General features: G+C 50.3%; 1 protein-coding gene across 10 annotated transcripts in view; it reads right to left on the reverse strand.

The window, feature by feature from the left end:
* Window positions 1-16,783, reverse strand: part of TRERF1 (transcriptional regulating factor 1) — a 145,708-nt gene that overhangs the window by 94,175 nt on the left and 34,750 nt on the right. For 6 of the 10 annotated variants that reach the window (XM_032787190.2, XM_032787182.2, XM_075064357.1 and 3 more), the window contains one exon: window positions 1,794-1,844. The exons of the other annotated variants lie outside the window; for them this stretch is intronic. The gene's annotated coding sequence lies outside the window, so the exon portion shown is untranslated. The remainder of the gene's footprint in view (window positions 1-1,793; window positions 1,845-16,783) is intronic. 10 annotated transcript variants of the gene reach the window in all.

Consider the following 16,783-nt stretch of genomic DNA (forward strand, 5'->3'; position numbering starts at 1 on the left):
GGAACATGGAAACCCTAACATCACCTGCCAGGAGATTCCACTGCTGTAGTCTGGAGCCCAACAGCTAGACTAGAGCCAATCAACAATTTTAAGCATCATTTTCATTCTCAGTGACCCAGAATTAGTAAAGTTTTGACTACATTTATTTCAGAAGCATTTTGGCTGTAGAGCAGTGTATTGCTTATTTTTTAAAGACAGCCTGAACGTGGATTAGGGATAAAGACTAGGGTAGAGGCACTCACTCCTACCTTCCCATACTAGGGGTGAAATCCTCGCGATCTAAATTTTATCGCTCTCTGCATTTTCCTGACTTTTGTGTTTTTGGAGGGGTTTTGGCTGCAAGTGGAGAAAAAAAAAGATTTTTTGGAAACTGGTGAACATGTTTGTTACTTTGGTGTTATAAGTAAGTAATCCCTGTTCTGACTTACTTCGAAATCCAAAGGGGGAAGGAGTAGGGAAGGGGAAATCAGCCAAAGACCTCACTCACCTACCAGTTCTAAGGAAGATATTTATTTTTTTGTGGTATTTAGGAGCAGGGGTTTCTAATGAAAATGAACTTGCAGTCTTAAGTATGAAGAGGTTGTTCCCTCTTCACAGCAATGGTAATGACAGCTGCCTCTTATAAAACAGCATCATTCATGTACACAGCACTTTGCAAATAATTAAACTAATTATTGCATCACCCTGAGAAAAAGAGAAATAGGATTATTGCCATTTCACTGATGGACAAACTGACTCAAACAACTAAGGTGTCTTACCCAAGGTCACAGGGATTGTCACTGGTGGGACCGCAGTTAAAACTCAGAAGTTTCCAGCTCCATTTTAAATCCCTTATAGTTATGCCACACCACCTCCCTATATTACATGTGCATTCCAAACACAAAGAAAGAACTGCCTATCAGTGCGCTTTGCTGGCAAAAACTGAAAATGGCTCTGTTCAATTTCCACATCTTTATCAACATTTTATAAGAAACTGAAATCAGTGTCAACTATTCAGTGAGTAGAGCACATAATGTTACAGAAATTTTAGATACCTAAATAATTTACAGTATAGTTGGGCCAGATAACCCATAATAAAACTGTGCACTTGGGTAAAAATCAAGATAAGAATCTTAAAGAGGTTCCTAATTCCCCCATCCAATATTTTATAACAGAATACTCATGACATTGAAACTTGAGAAAGCTAGTGAGACAAAGATGGGAAGGGGGAAGTGGGTATTCCATTTCTACATTAAAAGCAGAACTGCATAAACTCTATTCTTTCAGAACATGGTACTTATTTAAATATACCAAAGACATACTAAATTTGTGGAGAAATGTCATGTCTAGTCCTCTCAGCCACTGATGTTAAACACGTTCCCTTGTTGTTTTCCTACAATTTGCTCAACAGGAAAGCTATTAACCTATTCACATTTCTTAGGATATTACTTGTACTTATACAGGGCATATTTTCCTACTTGACTGCCTGAAGTTAGACAACTAACTCCACATTTAGACCCTTAAATGGTTTGTTTCTCCAAAAGACCTAAACATCCATATTTCCACGGTTGTCAATGGGAGCTGCAAGTGCTCAGCACCTATGGGTGAAGGAGGGTGGGGAGAAATCAAGCAACTTTTACTTAGCTTTCTAAATTCACACTGGAGGCAGCTATCTTCATGTACTCAGGTTAGAAAATTTAGAAAATAATGGATCTGTGAGTTTTGCCAACTGCGGAAGAAAGAATTTTTTTCAATACTTGCCACATATTCTCCATAATTTGTAGCAAAGAAAATAAAACTGTAACTTAAGTTACCTGTTGTTGTATTATTGAGATCAACTTTCTAATGTCTTCCTGAGCTGGCTTCTGTGGGGACAAAAACATGTCATATGTTTAGGGGAATTATTCAAAACAGCGTAGTAAAAGATTTTTGCATTCCTTTGAATTAACAAAACAAAACAAAACAAGCTACAGTATATCCATTTAGTCAGAAAAACTTGCTTAGTTAGGCCCAATCCTGCTCCCAAGAATTTCAAGTAATTAAATTCCCAACAACTTTCATCATGCAGTAACAGGCCATTACTACTCTATTTACTTACTACACTGTAGGTTTACTAAATCAGAGTTTTTCATTGCCAGGACCCATTAAAAAAAAAGTTTGCAAAACAGAGTGTTACTGCAAAATGCATTAACACAGTACCTCCCGGCCATTAGTAGCTTTGAAAAATAATCTGAATATACACAAGCGTAACACTTTTCAGATGATCAGTATTAATCAGTAATCTAATTCTGACATGCTAAGACAAGTAACCTTGGCATTGCAACTCATTAAGCCCAAACTCATGGGGACAGGAAGTCCCGGTCACTGTTATTTACTTGCCAGTTCCTTCCAAAATCCCATAGTGCAATTTCAATGAACAAAGTGATTTCATCTCATAGTGTTTCTTATAATGCTTTCATACTTCTGATCAACTTGTCAGCGAGGCCCCCAAGTGGAACTTGCAGAACCAGAATTAAGATTTACAAGGGCCTCAGGCTTTGGAAAGCGAAGAGAATAAAAGACCGCAGGCGGGAGGAAGGAAAGGTGCTCTGGTGGCAAGTCTGGCACCCACCAACACACTGCAGCATTACCCACTCTCACAGTTTTATTGTAAATCTCAATTTCTGTTCTGTTTTTTAAAAGGGTTCTCGTGAATTTCTGACTGCTGGCTTCAACCCTGTGAAATCTGCCCTTATCCCAAGGGGACAGCATCTCTCATTACTGTCAACAGAACCAAAGCTACAGGCTGCCCTTAGCTATCTAGCTGCCATGTCTCTGACCTTTGTAGAGGAAAGTGAGGCTGCTCCCAGAAAAGATGGATGCCATCTTCCATGGGCTGAAATGGGGCTAACAGAAGGAAGATGGTGGCTCCTCAGTCTCCATACAAACGCCAGGCAGGGGACAGAAGAATGCAGAGTTTCAGGAATGAGACCATGGGGGCAGCAACAAAAGAAAATGTGCTAAGAAAGAGGATTGCAGGGATGATCAGGGAAATGACCCGGGGAGATGGCGGGGGGGCAAGTAGGGAAGGAAATAGGAGGCAGACTAGGAGGGTGCAAGGAAATATGGTGCGGCAGAGAGAGAACCTGTGGTAGGAGAGAGAAGGTTAAGAGAGGGAAATATAAGAGGGCAAATTAATGAGGTAGATGGGGGACTGGAGATTATAGGAGATCATGAAGTGAGAATATGAATGAGATAGCTGCTTATTCTGCCTTGTTAGGGATGGGGAGGGGGAATTATGAGTCACTGAGTGCCACCTCCTCTCACACATGATAGGAGAGAGTAAGTGCAGGCCCCTCCAAGCAGTGAACAGGGAAGCCCAATTTTGTTTATATTTAAAGTTATTTTTGATCCTGAAATTCTCTCTCACAAGTTAGGGGTGGGGAGTTTCCTCGTACAAGGTGAGAAATATCCAAAAGCAAGCAAAAATGTAATTTATTTATGGTTTTAAATCTGATTTTTAATCATGATATTTTGGACTTTAACTCAGAGCAACAAATCCCTTGTCACTGAATCAGCTGGACCAAACCAGTTTGAGTACAAACCTTTTATTTTGTCCGTATTAGCCATGATGTTTCAATTTAAAAACATCAGTTGCCCATCAGCTTTGCTGTTTAAACCATGTCAACTGCAATGCCCTCTTGGAACCTTCCAGAGATAGTGAATAATGGAAGATTAAAAAGGTCACTTATGCACTGTGGGACAACAGCAGGAGGACTATCTGAACCATTTTAGCTATTCTGTGCTCACATTAGCACTAAATCAGTTCAGTTGTAGACCCTCTGAAAGCAAGTTTAATCTACACAGCTCTGGGAACACACACGTGTACATGTGACATGATTTACAAGCATTTTAGGTCACCATTTCTCAAATGCTGCCACCGTGGCCACATGCAGCTACCAGGGGGTTTCCCTGCAGCCACAGCAGTTTACTGGGTGGGGGGAACTCTCAGCCCCCCTTAGTTCCCTACAAGCTGCGCAGCAACCTCTTCAGCGCCGCGCAAGCGCTCAAGGAACACACCCCTCCCCCAGCCACTAACCTGGTGCGGCCGGGGCGACCCTCCACCAGCCCCAACTCTGCTGAAGCCTGATCCTGCTGCAGCTGGGGCGGCATAGCCCCAGACTCGGCCGGAGCGGCCCAGTCCTGGTGCCCCTCCCCCAGCCCAAACCCAGCCCCGGCCCAGGCACTCGTCCCCCAGCCTGAACCCACCCCGGCCCAGCCCTGCTGGGGCAAAGGGGCACCTATCCTGGAGCTGCCATGGCAAGGAGAGGCGCCTCTCCCCCCGCCACAGTCCAAGTACTACTGCTCCTGCGGAAAGAGAGAGCTGCAGGGAGTCCTCTCTCACCACCACAGACCCGGAGTACCCTCCAGCACCCCTCATCCCCGGCCCCACCCCAGAGCCCGCAAACCCCTGTACCCCAACCCTCTGCCCCCTCTCACACTCCGAACCAATCAGCCCCATCCCATCAACTCAATTTTGTTATGTGCACCAATATGAAGGTGATGTGTGACATCACCTCCATGTTGGTGCACATAACAAAATTCATTCCACACATAGGAAAAATTAAGAGGAAACATTGCATCCCCTTCTTCCCTGTTGCTGCCTGTGACACCTCTCTGGAGACACAGGTGGGACACACAATGCTTAAGGAGCAAGGTGAGGAGGCAAAGGGAGGGCGAGCAAGCAAGGAGGTGAGTGGCAAGGGAGAAAGGAGGCAAGTGGCGAGCCAGCAGCAAGATGAGGAGACAGGTGAAGGAGAGGGGGTCTGGCTGCAAGCGCAGGAGTGAGAAGGTGAGCAATGAGCCACCAGTGAGAAGGGTTCTTGCAGTGGGCAGGGGTGAGAGGTGGCAAGCAGCGGTTGGGGGGTATGTGAAGAGGGACACAGGAGGCGAGCAGCAGGCAGGGGGGTCAGGAGGCAAGTGGCAGATGCACGGGCAGAGGGTGGCCGCATTCTGAGGCTACCAAATCATTTGTTGCGATGACCCCTGTAAATTTAGGTGGCCAGTATGGCTCTCAGAATGGTAACATTCTCTGAAGTTAACAAAGCCAGAGAGGAAATCATATTAAAAAAAGAGGGCAGGAGAGTTAGAAGGGCTGAATAAAGATAAGTTTTCCTTGTATTCTATCACCTTTCTGACATGGAATGATAGAATAATTAGCAAAGAAAAGACCATCCTGCCAAAATAAATAAATAAATAAATGTGTAAAACACTACTATTTATATATTTACATGGCACCTTTTACCTGAAGACCCACTAAATCACACCACTAACTATATACATACATCACTACTGGAATGCAGCCACTGCTGGGGCTGAGGGTGGAACCTAAAAGGCATACTGCCCAACAGTGGATGCAAAGAAGAAATTTGACTGGACAGCAGGGCAAAATCCCACAACTTTCTACAACTATGTTTGGCTCTTTTATGTCCATACAGCTCTGACATGCATTTAATTTTTTGGCTTTTTCACGGACATCCACACACACATAAGTAACCATACAGAAAAAAAGCTATCATATCTGTTGTACTTTGAGATATGTTGCTCATGTCCATTCCATTCTAGGTGTTCACGTGCCCATGTGCCAGCTGTCGGAAACTTTTGCCTTAGTGGTATCTCCGTAGGGCCAGCTGTGGCACCCTCTGAAGTGCCGCACTCATGCCATGGCATATCAGGCACCGCCGACTCTACGACAAGAAGGAACTGAGAAGGCAACAACTCCAACAGAGGGGCAAGAGGGTGGGTAATGGAATGGACATGAGAAACACATCTCAAACAGCAGCAGTTACGAAAAGTAGGTAAATGTTTTTTTCTTCTTTAAGTGCTTGTTCATGTTGATTCCATTCTACGTGACTCACAAGCAGTATCTATGGAGGTAGGCTTGGAGTTCACTGCTTGGCAGCTTGCAGTACTGCTCTACCGAAGCCAGTCATCCAGGGCCTGTTGGGTAAGTTCCTAGTGGGACGTGAAGGTATGGACTGACAACCAGATGGCCACCCTACAGGGCCAAAAAGGCTGCCAAAGAGGCCTGCACCCTGGTAGAGTAGGCCTTGACTATTTAAGGGAGCAACACCTTTGCTAGATCATAGCAAAAGCAACTGCAGGCAGAGATCCAGGAGAAAATTATCTGAGCGGAAACAACTTGACCTTTCATCCTGTCGGCCACAGCGACAAATAATTGCGTTGACTTGTGGAATGGCTTGGTCCTTTCAATGTAATAGGCCAGAGCCCTCCTGACGTCCAGGGCATGTAGCCTTTGCTCCTCTTCCGACTTGTGTGGCTTTAGATAGAAGACCAAAAAGTAAATTTCTTGGCTCAAATAAAACTGAGACCCCACCTTAGGAAGGAAGGCTGGGTGCAGTCTTAGGAGGACCTTGTCCTTGTAGAAGACCCTGTAAGGTGGCTCTGAGGTGAGCACCTGAATCTCGGATACCCGGCAGGCCAACATGACCGCGACCAGGAACGCGACCCTCCAGGAGAGGAGGAGAGAGCAGGAAGCCAAAGGCTCGAAGGGGGAGGGGGGGATGCATGAGCCGTGACAGCACCAGACCAAAGTCCCACAGAGGAACAGGATCCCTGACGTGCGGGTAGAGGCACTTCAGGCCCTTGAGAAATCTAGCTGTGATATCCTGAGAGAAAACCAACCTGCCTTCAAGCAGTGGGTGAAAGGCTGAGACGATTGCTAGATGGACCTTGATGGATGAGAAAAGACGGTTACTCACCTTTGTAACTGTTGTTCTTCGAGATGTGTTGCTCATATCCATTCCAGTTAGGTGTGTGCGCGCCGCGTGCACGTTCGTCGGAAGATTTTTACCCTAGCAACACTCGGTGGGTCGGCAGGGCATCCCCTGGAGTGGCGCCGCTATGGTGCCGGATATATACCCCTGCCGACCCAGCCGCCCTTCAGTTCCTTCTTGCCGCAACTCCGACAGTGGGAAGGAGGGCGGGTGTGGAATGGATATGAGCAACACATCTCGAAGAACAACAGTTTACAAAGGTGAGTAACCGTCTTTTCTTCTTCGAGTGCGTTGCTCATATCCATTCCAGTTAGGTGATTCCCAAGCCTTATGTAGGCGGTGGGGTCGGAGTGAGATACTGCAAAATGCAAAAGCGCGAGCCAGAGGCTGCAGCATCCCTTGACTGTTAAAACCAGAGCATAATGCGAAGCAAAGGTATGGACCAAGGACCACGGAGCCGCGCGAGAGATTGCGTGGGTAGGGACACGAGTCAGCAGGTGGCAGACGAAGTCTGAGCCCTGGTAGAAGGCATAGTGATGTGGCTTGGGGAAGTGAGCAAATCATAACAAGTGCGGGTGCACATTATCACCCAAGATGAGATCCTCTGAGAGGAAAACGGGTAGTCCTTTCCTCCGGTCTGCTACCGCGACCAAGAGTTGGGCGTCTTAGGAAATGGTTTTTGTCCATTCAACATAACTGCGAGCGCTGTACAGACGTCCAGAGAGTGCAACTGTTGTCCCCATCGCGTTGAGTGTGGAAAACAGGAAAGGCAGACACCACCTAGGGAGGAAAGCCACGTGAGGACGTAACTGCACCTCGTCTTGGGAAAAATAGTGCATGGTGGAACCACCGTAAGAGCCCTGAGCTCGGAGACTCGTCTGGCTGATGTAATGGCGACGAGGAAAGCTGTCTTCCAAGACAGGTATGGCAACGAGCAGGATGCTAACGGCTCGAATGGGGAAGACATAAGTCTGGTTAAAAACCATGTTGAGGTCCCAGGTTGGGGCTGGGCGGTGTACCTAAGGGTGTAAGCGCTCCAAGCCCTTGAGGAACCTCGAAACATAGAGAGTGAGAACACAGAACGATCACCGCAGCCTAGGAGGAAGGTAAAGATGGCTGCCAAGTGTACCCTCAGCGATGACACCGCTAGGCCCTGCTGCTGTAGGCCAGAGGGTAGTCCAAAAATAAGGGAATCGAGACCTCAGCAGGAGTAAGATTAAGCGTTTCACACCTGTAGAAGAAACGCTTCCACCAGGCAAGGTACGTTGACCAGGTGGAAGGCTTCCTGCTACCCTGCTAGTCACGCAGCAGCCACACCGTGAGGTGAAGAGACTGCAGGTCCGGGTGGCAAAGTCTGCCGTGGTCCTGAGGTATGAGGCGTGGGTGGAGTGGCAGGGTAATTGGGTTGGCTATGGACAGGCCGAGCAACGTGGCATATCAGTGCTGTCTGGACCACGCTGGAGTGACCATGATGATGCGCATCCTGCCCCTGCGAAGTTTGGGCAGGACCCAAAGAGCCGGGGGAGCGTGTTGGCCCTTCTATGGCCTGAGAACAGCGTCCGAGATCGGTCCCGGGAGAGACCTTGGTAGGAGCAGAACCGCGGACATTTCCTGTTCATGCGGTAAGCGAACCGGTCCATATGTGGGGAAAAACTCCACTTCCAGCAACAAAATGCAGCACACTGGCAGGGCGACCACTCAAGAGACAGGAAAGGGCTGCGAGTTGAAGCGTCAAGGCGTTCCGAATGCCTGGGAGAAAGGATGCTACCAGAATATCGAGTGGGCTATGCAAAAGTGCCAGAGATGGATGGCCTTCTGACAAAGGGAGGAGGGCCATGTTCCTCCAGGTTCTTCATGGAGCACATGGCCGTTGTGCTGGCCGTAACACTGAGTCGTCACGGCCTCGCAGCTGCTGCTGGAATCCCTGGCACGCCAGGCGGACTGCCGTCATGCGGATGGAGCGGCATCCCTGCCCATATCAGGGAGGGGGTTAGCCACCGGTCTAGAGAGTCTAAGGTGCTCGAGGGAATGGTGACTATCGTGACCATAGGGCCCTGTCCGGGTGGAAGTTTGCAGACTTTGGATGATCAGTGCCATTGCCTGAAACCGCGGCTGTGGTGAAGGCAGGATCCGGCTCGCTCGGAGTCCAGGATAGCTCCTTGAAGGTCTACCCCATGCGTGGGAACCAGAGAGGATGTCCCATAGTGAGCATCAGGCCTAGACATGTGAATAGGTCCCCGACGATGCCCACATGCTGAGCGACTTGTGTCTTGGAGTCTCCCCCAGATGAGCCAATCGACCAGATACGGAAACGCATACGCGCCATCGGTGGAGATGGGAGGCGCCTATGGCCACACACTTGGGAAATGCCTGTGGGGCTGTTGAAAGGCCAAACAGCATACCGTAAACCGGAAGTACCGACGGTTGGCTAGAAAGTGGAGGTATTCTCCCATGCAGAGGGAAGATGGCATTGTGAAAGTACGCGTCCTTCATATCGAGGGCGGCATACCAGACTTCAGGATCCAAAGGACAGGATAATGGTTCCCAGGATATCATGCGAACTTCAACCTTATCATAAGCTGGTTGAATTCTTGTGGGTCTAGGACAGGTCTGAGACCGTCGTACGGTTGGGTGTTAGGGAATAAGGGAAAGTACCCCTTTGCCCCCTCCGGTCCATCGGCGTCTGCACCTCTTGTAAGAGGAATTGCGCCGAGAGAGGCCTTGAAGAGGGACAGGGTTGGAACAAAGTGGAGGTGGCCCCCATGCTCCACCATGTGTAGAAGACAGTGGACTGAGTTAACTGGGACCACGCCCAAGGGAAGTAGGAGTGGGATCAGGCCCGTAAAACCGGTACGCCACCCTCGGGTGCACCTTCGAAGATTGTCTTTGGTCCCCATAGCGATTGCGAGGGACCTCGATCTTGGCCCTCTCAGGGTCCTGACGGTCGTCTGCGACCACGTCAGCCGCGCCGTCTGCCAAAGCCCTATCTGTGGCGAGGCATAGAGAGTGTGGCAGTGTGGCTGGGGACGGAAGGGCCTGCAGTAGGATGTTGGCGTATGCACGCCGAGAGAGATCGCATGAGGACCCTGTTGTCCTTCAGGCTTTCCGTCTGGGGTTGATTTCACCGTTCCAAAAGAGGCAGCATTTCAAAACCTGATGTCATGAGATGCTCCTTATGGTAACAAGGCCTGGAGGGAAGCTCTGGCCGCCGTTTTCCTTTCCTTCAAGGGGGCAGTGAGCTCTTGGCGGGAGTCTTGATGGAGAAGCTCCATAAAGTTTATCCATTCGCCATCCCGGGTACGGATATAGGGACTAAGCAGGGCTCATGATTGTCACGCAGGGCTATAAGGCCCTTGCAGAGTACACCTTGCGAGTGAGTAGGGTCACTCGCGTAGCCCCCTACAATTCGGGGCTGGCGCCTGCTGGCCATCCCATTCACTGTTTCTTAACCAACTGGATGACCAGTGAGCAGGCGGAAGGACTGACAAGCAAGCAGTCGAACCCTCCAGAGAGTATTGGCAATAGCCTGGATGGTCCGAATAAACGGGTAGGGCCCCCTCTAGTGGGGCAACCGCCGATAGAACAGCCACTACCAGGTTCCGTTCCTCCGGGACCTCCTGCACCTGGAGGTTCCCACATTGAGCACTACCCTCCATGGAGAGTCCTGATGCCCTTAGGGTGTTGTGGGCACACCAGAATCGCGGTCTTTTGAGCATAAGAGATGTCCGCGTGGAAGACAGGTGCGTGACCGGAAGGCCATGGAGGTGCTGAAAATCATGGTCAGAGTCTGACCTGACCTGCCCTACCACTGGGACCTTGCGCAACTTTGGACCTGGGAGTCCGGATCCTCCTACTACCGGAACGGCGTACCGGATCTGGAAACGAGTTCAGTATCCGGACCTCCTACTACAGCGGTGCCGGGAGTGAACGGGACAACCAGCTGCGGCGAGACCTCGAGGACTGGGAGAGCACACATCCAGGAGCAGTCAAGAGCGTATTACCTGTAGCAGTGCGATGGGGTGGCGGCAGAACGTCATGCCGAGATTATGGGGTCAGTGAATGGGATAGTAATCGACCACAGGGCTGAGCCGCGCCACTGTGTAGGTCAGCAGGACCGGCCAGTGTTGTCAGCAGTCGGTGCGGGGCGATCCGGCTTAGACAAGCTCCTGTCCGCGGTGCAGATTGCACGGGAGCAGTAGGGGCAGGGAGCTCGACCACGGCGTTGCGCCGTCGGGAGCAGTCAGGCACTGGATTCGACGGCCCTTTGTGGGACCGGGATCAACGGTGCAGCGTCGTCGGTGCCTCTGTAGGTATTGGTGCCGGGGCGATCCAAGTGAGTTGAGCCCTCTGGCTGCGGGTGCCGTTGGCACGGAAGCAGCAGGAGCAGGACCAGCTGTTCAACCACTGGCGCGGGGGTGCCGGGGAGCGGTCAGGAAAGGCACGCGATTCAACGGCCCTTGTGGGGACCGGGGATCGACGGTGCCCGGGGCAGGTGCGGGCGATCCGATCAGATGAGCTCACTGGCTGTGGTGCAGAGGTACGGAAAGCAGCAGGAGCAGGAAGCTCAACCACGGCGCATGCTCGGGGAGCAGCCAGGCACCGGATTCGAACAGCCCTTGTGGGACCGGATCGGACGATGCCGGCGTTGTCGGTGCCGGGCGATCCGACTCAGATGAGCTCACTGCTGTGGTGCAGTGGCACGGAAGCAGCAGGAAGCAGGAAGCTCAACCACGGCGCGTGCCGGGGAGCAGCCAGGCACTGGGCCTCGAACGGGCCCCGCGGGACCGGAATCAAGGGTGCCGGCATCTCAGTGTCTCTGCCAGGTGTCGTGCCGGGCGATCCAACTGTGATGAGCTGCCGGCTTCTGGGGGTGCGGTGCCGTTGGCACGGCAAAGCAGCAGGAGCAGGAGCTCAACCACGGCACGTGTCGGGGAGCTGGTCGGCACTGGGTAGGGAGGAGTATCGAGCTTCGCGGTTGCCCACTAACACCAGGTGACGGCAACGGGCCCACATGGAACTGCTAGTCCACGCGAAGGTCCAGTGCCGAGGAGGCCGGCTTCTGTCGCGCAAGTAGTCCGCGCTTTGCAGAAGGTTGGAGGGGAAATGAAAGTGCCGCCCTGTTGTTGTCGGCTTAAACGCCGTGCAAATGGACACTTATCTGCGATCCCCCGAGGCACCGTAAACAGGAGTCGTTGTGGATTTCCTGTCAGCAACGGCCGGAGCTGGCAGGCCCATGGACTAAAAACCGCGTGAAGCCGCGGCATGGGCTCAGGCACGGTTGCAGGAGGGGCTACTCCCCGAACCCGCTAAGTATCATTAAACTAACTTATTAAGAAAAAAAACGTATAAGGATGTATAACTGTATTACACAAGAACTACGAGTAGCTAGGGAAGCGGAGGTGCACTAAGCTGCGCTCCACTGTTCAACGACCGACACGGGCCGTAGAAGGAACTGAAGGGCGTTGGATTCGGCGGGATGTATATATCTTCGGCACACCATAGCGGCGCCACTCCAGGGGGCGCCCTGCCGACCCACCGAGTGTTGCTAGGGTAAAAATCTTCCGACGAACGTGCACGCGGCGCGCACACACCTAACTGGAATGGATATGAGCAAGCACTCGAAGAAGAACTACAAGCCCTGAAGCTTGAGGTGCAGAAGGTAATCTAGAATGATCTGCAATGTGGCTTGCTTGGGACAGAGCCCCTTATTTGCCATCCAGCAAATGAATCGCTTCTATTTGGCCAGATAGGTGGCCCTGGTGGAGGGCTTTCTACTGCCCAACCGAACTCGCTGGACCTTTGATGAGCACTGCCATTCTTGAGCGTTTAACCACGCAGCAGTCAAGCCATCAGATGAAGCGCTGCCAGGTTTGCTTTCAGGAGACTTCCGTGGTTCTGGGACAATAGGTCTGACCTGAGCGGCATCCAGAACAGGGTCACCAGCGAGAGGTCCAGCAGAGTGCTGAACCAGTGTTAGCATGGCCATGCCAGTGCTATAAGGATGACCTTTGCTGTCCAGGATCCTCATGAAGATCAAGAAGAACAAGACAATGGCACCAGAGGGAAGGCATACATCAGAGCCCCCAACCAGATCGAGATGCTTCTGCACCTGATCTGGGGACTGGCCCCTTAGCAACCAGTCACCAAGGTATGGGTAAATTTGGACTACTCGACACCACAGGTAAGTGGCCACTGACATTATACACTTTGTGAACACTCTTGGGGCCAACGAGAGACCAAAGGGAATCGCCGTGAACTGGAAATGGTGCTGGCCCAACGTTAAACAGAGGAATATAGAAGTATGTGTCCTTTAAATCAAAGCGGGGGTACCAGTCTACTAGATCCAGGGAGTGGATGATGGAGGTCAGGGAGACCATACGAAACTTCAATTTTTGAGACACTCATTGAGGCAGCACAAGTCTAGAATAGGTCTGAGGCCCCCTTTTGCCTTCAGAATGAGGAAGTAATGGGAGTAAAATCCTCTTCCTTCCATGTGTTGGGGAACCTCTTCCACTGTCCCTAGGCACAGGAGGTTTTTGACTTCCTGAACAAAGAGTTGCTCATGAGAAGGGTCCCTGAAGAGGGAAAGTGAAGGGGGGTGGAAGGGTTGGTCAGCTACAAACTGCAGGGTATAGCCCGACGAGATGGTGACGAACACCCAGTGGTCCAAGGTGATATGGGACCAAACCGACTGGAAAGAGCACAGGCAATTGAGCAAGACGGGGAATGGATCCAGTGCAGTGACTGGGGCATCGTCCTCGGGCGCACCCTCAAAATAACTGCTTTGGCTGCCTTGATCTCTGGAAGGATCGGGCTGGGTAGGTGGATGAGAGGACGACCGGTGGCATCACTTAAAACCCCTGTCTTTGTCCTCCTCTTTGTAGGAGCCAGAACGAGGCATACCCCAAGACCCTGACGACAGCAAAGGGGGCAGAACAGTTTTCTGGCATGCTGAGGAGTATGTAGGCCTAAGGAGCAAAGGCTGCCCTGGGACTCTAGCATCAGTCAGCTCCGAGAAAAGCCCTGTTCCCTCAAATGGGAGGTCCTGGAGGATGGACTGCATTGCCTGGGACAGCCCATAGGTCTGTAACCAGGAGCTATGCCTCGTGCCTATTGCAGAGGAGACCACCCTGGACGCCGAGTCCATGGTGCCCCAGGCCATCTGGAGGACACTCCTGGCTACTGCCTTACCCTCCTCTATGAGAGTGGCAAACTCCTGCGCCAGATCCTGTGGGAGGTTTGCTTTGAACTTTCCAACAGAGTCCCACAGGTTGAAATTGCATCTGCCAAGTAGGGCCTGATGGTTAGAGACCCTAAATTGGAAGCTTGCTGTGGAATCAATTTTTCTGACATACAAGTCCAGCCTCTTGGCATCTTTATTTTTTGGGGTGCCACACGACTGGCCATGCCTGGCCCTTTCATTGATAGCAGACACGACCAGGGACCCCACAGGAGGGTGCATGCATAAGTATTCAAACCCCTTTGTGGGGACATAGTACTTCTTTTCTGCCTTCTTGGATGTGGGCAGAATGGAAGATTGTCAGCCACACCAACTTGGGAATCTTTAGGACCCCTGGGTGAACGGGCAGACGACGGAATGACATTGAAGAGGTCATTGGGCTCCTCAGCTAGCTCCTCAACCTCCAAGTACAGGTTGGCTGCCACCTTTTTAAGTAGGGCTTGGTGCTCCCTGAAGTCATTGGGGGCAGGGTTGAGCTACCAGTTTACGAGGGCCCCACCACCTCCTCATCCAGAGAGGATGAGGATGACTGCACCGCAGGAGGCTGGGGGGCATCCTCTTGCTGCAACGGGACTGTTCCACAGTCTTCAGGGCCTCCCTTGGGGTCACTGCTTCAGACTGGGCCCTGTGCTCCGAAGCTGGTGCTGGCTGTGCTGGGGGTAGCTTGTCACTGGCCTGGTTGTCTGAGCTGCTGTCTTGGTGGGATCCGCCACACAGCAAGGTGTCTGTGGTACCAGTCTGCCTAACTGGTCTTTGGCTGCTGGGCCCACCTCAGGTGCAGATGGCTCTGCGATGGGTCGGGACCCCCTAATGCTCCCCAGAGTCGGAGGTGGGTCCCTGGCTGGGCTAGGGGGTCCAACCACAGCAGTACCCCCGAGAGCCTCCATTTGCTGACACAAGGCCTAGCTCAGGTCCTTTGCCCGAAGTTCCCTTGTGCGGTGCCTGTGGACCAGACGACAGACTGCTTCTTTGGTACTGGCAAGGGGGAAACGGTGCTGGGCGGATCCCGGGGCCAGCAGTGCACTGAGGGTTGACGCCGAAATACAAGGCGTGGAGTCAGAGTGCAAGAGCTCCGATGCCAGGCACAGAACAGCCGTCATGAGGAGAGCCATTAACCAAACGTCTTGCTCTTTCTGAGTTTGGGGATGAAAATGTTTGCAGATCCAGCACTTGTCTTTTCAATGAGGCTCCCCCAGGCACTTCAGACAACTCTCGTGAGGATCACTGATGGGCATCGACCAGCTGCACTCAGAACATGGCTTAAAGTCTGGGGAGCGGGCACGTCCCACTCCAGGACAAAGTCCCAGTCAGACTAACTACTAAACTACTACTAAAACACTTCACTAACTAGTCGCTGACTAAATAACAAAAGAAGAACGATCTGAACAGTGAAGAACCGCTAATGCTCTTGCTAAGCAAGACCAGGCATTCCAACCAATCATCATGTGCGGTAAGAAGGAACTAAGAAGGCATCAGGCCAGTGGCGCCTGATATACTGAGGCATGAGCGCCACAGCTGGCCCTACAGATACCGGTAAGGCTAAAGTCTCCGACAACTGTGCACATGAACACCTAGAATGGAATCGACATGAGCAAGTATTTGAAGAACTCAATCTAATTTGGAAGAATAAAGGGCAGAGTTTATTCTACAGGGATTTGAACCTGTGGTACTGAGGAGTTTAGGCAATCTGCACATCACGGCTATTCACTTCACACAATGCACTCCAATGACAGCCAAAAGACAAACAGGAAGTCATGAGTGGCATATAAACTTTACTGATTTGAGGGATTCAGAAAAGATAACATTAGGTACAGAAGTGACAGCACTGGGTGGTGGCGGATTATCAACAAATTAATAAACAATTCTTCCACATTCGTTCCTATTCAAAACAATTCTAACTGTTCATTGTTCTGACTTTAGGATTCCAGTACTTAAAGTCAGTATACAGCAAAATAACCTGAAATAAGAATGTAAGCCCAATTCTAGGATTTTTGACATTCACTTGCACACCTCCCACACGTCATTCCTCACCATGAAACTGCTGAATGTCTGGGTTAGATACTGAAAGTTAACTGAAGGTTACCTTTTATTTCCAGGTATTAACACTATTAGTCAGCAAACTTTACCTCTCCCCAGCACTCTCGTAACAGAAAAGATAGGTTTCAACTTAGAACTGCAAGTCCTATGCCTACTACTACTCAGCCTCTCTTGCAATATTTCTAATGTGACGTGATTATTTAACAGGGGAACAAAAACAAAAATGTTCAGAGTTAACATAGCGTAACTATTTTTTTTTGTTTTGTTTTTGTAAATGCTTCAAAAATACATTAATCTTATTTGTTACTTTATTAAGGACTTAAGTTCCAAGATATTCACCAGGATTAACTTAAATATTTTATAGTTTTAGTATTCGTTTTTCCCTGGCATCAGAAGAGTCTAGTTATCTTAGTCTTCTTAAACCTGAATACTGGCCTCCATTATTCTAGAAATTAAAGATCTGATCTACATGGGAAGAGCCTTGTACCTGCAAGCAGATGTATTTACTTCACCTGGGTTTCGTGTAACGGTCTACCAGCACAAGTTAGCTCACAGGATCAAAGCCTACATTTGGTGTACTTATTAACAACAAATTACATTACTGTAGTTACCAAAGCATTGTGATGGACACTGTACAAACACAGAGTAGGTCTACAATGCAAATGAAGGTGTAACTGTAGCATGGGGTGGCATACCTGCACTAGTTTCAATCTAGCAAACATGGACAACAAAAGCCGTGAAAATGTGACAA

This window comes from Chelonoidis abingdonii, chromosome 3 (assembly GCF_003597395.2).
Source record: "Chelonoidis abingdonii isolate Lonesome George chromosome 3, CheloAbing_2.0, whole genome shotgun sequence".
In the NCBI taxonomy this organism is placed as follows: Eukaryota; Metazoa; Chordata; order Testudines; family Testudinidae; genus Chelonoidis; species Chelonoidis abingdonii.